The sequence below is a fragment of the Thamnophis sirtalis genome, unplaced genomic scaffold (assembly GCF_051295495.1).
Source record: "Thamnophis sirtalis isolate CommonGarterSnake01/CBP01778 unplaced genomic scaffold, rThaSir2_p1.2 scaffold_8, whole genome shotgun sequence".
NCBI lineage: Eukaryota > Metazoa > Chordata > Lepidosauria > Squamata > Natricidae > Thamnophis > Thamnophis sirtalis.
In genome coordinates, this window is record NW_028261388.1 from 18,313,870 (window position 1) to 18,316,762 (window position 2,893).

A 2,893-nucleotide genomic window follows, 5' to 3' on the forward strand; every position below is an offset into this window, starting at 1 on the left:
CAGGCTCAAAGTTGGCTCAGCCTTTCATCCTTCCGAGAATGGTAAAATGAGGACCCAGATTGTTGGGGGCAATATGCTGACTCTTGTAAACTGCTTAGAGAGGGCTATAAAGCACTGCGAAGCGGTATATAAGTCTAAGTGCTATTGGTATTGCTATCCACACTGCTGATCTACTCCGCAGCAGAATTCTGTGCCCCTGCATGGTGGCCATTCTAGTGTGACTCAATGACACCATGAGGATTATAAAGTAGATATATTAAAACCATTCCAATTTTCTGGCTTCCTGTTCTGAGTCATATAGTACCGTCATCTTTACAAAGGCAAGATGTACTCACGAGAGAATATAGAAAAACTATGAACAACTAACTCCTACTAGTGCATGCTGACTTCATTTATCCACCAGAAGGCTCAAATCCAGGAAGCCTCCATGGCACTTGCACAACATCTGCTTAACAACTTTAACATTGATTCCTAATGGAAAGCCAATTTGGTTGTTCAACATCCAAACATAGGAACATACAATACGTCCACACTTTGAAGTACCCCACCAGCAATGGACATTCAATAGAATTCACACCTCAGTTGGCATCTGCCAGGACTCTTTGTACAAATGGGGCACAGTGTCGTCTCCTCCTATGGGATCCATGTCAATCTATAGATCACATTGTGACCATCTGAAAGCTAAGGGCATTTACTGCATCTGAAATAAATGTGCTTCATTGAATAGATGGCGTAGACATTGGTAATTGAATATATATCTTTTTAATATTTATATTTTATTGTTTTTTTAATCTAGATAAAATATTAATATATATTGCAAGTCCATGTATAATATGCCATACGCTAAGTTAAAAAATTCTCTGCAAGAAATCAGCCTGCTATTCTCCGAGTCCATCACCAAAAACGTTATAAATCTTTTACCATACATAATCAAAGCCAATTATCTCTCAGGCATCTAAAATCTTCTAGGACCATGATGGCAAACCTATGGCATGCATGCCACAGGTGTCATGTGGAGCCATTTGTTAGGGCACGCGAGGTGTTGCCGTCAGGTCCAACGCTGGCCAGCTGACTTCGGTCTTCTTTTGAGGCCGTTTTTTGCCCTCCGGAGGCTTCCTTGGCTATTAAATCTGAATGTAGGTAAAATTTATCCACACTGTCCACATTTATTAAGTCAAACAATGAGGCTTATCCATTGTTTGGAGACCCATTCCAGTTTTTGTCTGTTTCAGCCAAAGTCCACTGTGTGTTTGTGTAAAATTGAGACTCTATAGTGTAGATTTCCTTAGAGTTAACTGCTTATTCACCTGGTAGACTTTGGTTAGTGACTATCTCGGGCAATGACTGTTCACTTACATGATGAAAAAATAACTTTCCATTTTTCAGTTGCAGTCCTAGTACAGAGACATGAATTTCATGATTTTTTTAAAAAAAGGAGAAAAATACATCATCAGGCCGCAGTTTGATGACTTGCATCATTCGCAGGTATAGGGCAAATTTAATATAAATGGAGACACAATATATTTGAGCTAAGATGATCATTTAATGCAGACTTTACAACAGAACATAGAATCATAGAGCTGGAGGGTGATGGGCAGGATCATGGCACACACTTGAAAATAAATCAGGACTGCAATTGTGGGGGGCTGTCTGGAAAGAACAAAGAATGCTTATGCATGTGTAAAGCTTGTAGTAATTATGGGTAGTTAGACAACTTGCAGACCTCAGCTAAAAGTTAGGAAAGGCCTGCAGCAAATGAAATATGTATTAGATAATTCCTGGGGCATTCATTAGCCAACACATAGGAATAGGGACAGCTAGAGACCAATAGAACAAATTGTAGGTTAGATGATATTTCTTGTTATCTCACCTTGTCCCGCCTTCTCCTTTAGTGAAAATGTATAAAGTTTACGTAATCCTTTGTTCTTGGCCTTTTGACCAGGAACCCTTTTCCTTGGAGTACTCCAATAAAAAGCAATCAGAAAACCTGCACCTGGTGTCTGGTGTCCATCATTGGCTTCGCCACCAGGCTCAGACCCGAATTGGGGACAACAAAGGGACCTTGGAGGGTTCTTGAATCCCGGACTCCTGCTCAGAGGAAATTAGGAGAGCAAATACCATTCCAGTCGAATGGTTGTCCAATGAATTTTTGAAAACCTATAGTAATGGAGCATCCACAGGGAGGAAAGCTACAAGTAGTCCTTGAATTAAAAAAAGTAACTTAAGCACATTTTCACACTTGGAACCATTGCAACATCCCCATGGTCAACACCAGGGGTGTCCAAACTTGGGAACTTTAAGACTTGTGGACTTCAACTCCCAGAATTCCCCAGCCAACCATGCTGGCTAGGGAATTCTGGGAGTTGAAGATAACAAGTCTTAAAAGTTCCCAAGTTTGGACATTCCTGGTCAACGCAATCAAAATTCAGACGCTTAGCAACTGACTCATATTTATGGTGGTTGCAATGTCCAGGGATCATGTGATCGCTTTTTGCAACCTTTTGACAAGCAAAATCAGGGAGGAAGCCAGATTCACTCAGCAACCATGTTACTAACTTACCAACAGTGATTGACGTAACAATTCTGGCAAGGAAGGTAGGGCAAAACTAGCTTAACAAATGTCTCGCTTAGCATAAATTTTGGCCTCAATTGTGGTCGTAATTTGAGGGCTATTTGTATTCTATTGATTAGCTGTTCTCACCGTCAGAAAATTTCTTACTTCTAGGTCGGATCTCTTTTTAACTAGCTTCCACCTGTTATTTCTTGTCTTGTCCACTGGTGCCTTGGCAAATAAGTCAATCCCCTCCTCTTTGTATCAGCCCCTCAAGAACTGGAGGACAATTATCATGTTCCCCCAAATCCTTCTCTTCAAAAGGCTTCTGGAGAACCGGTA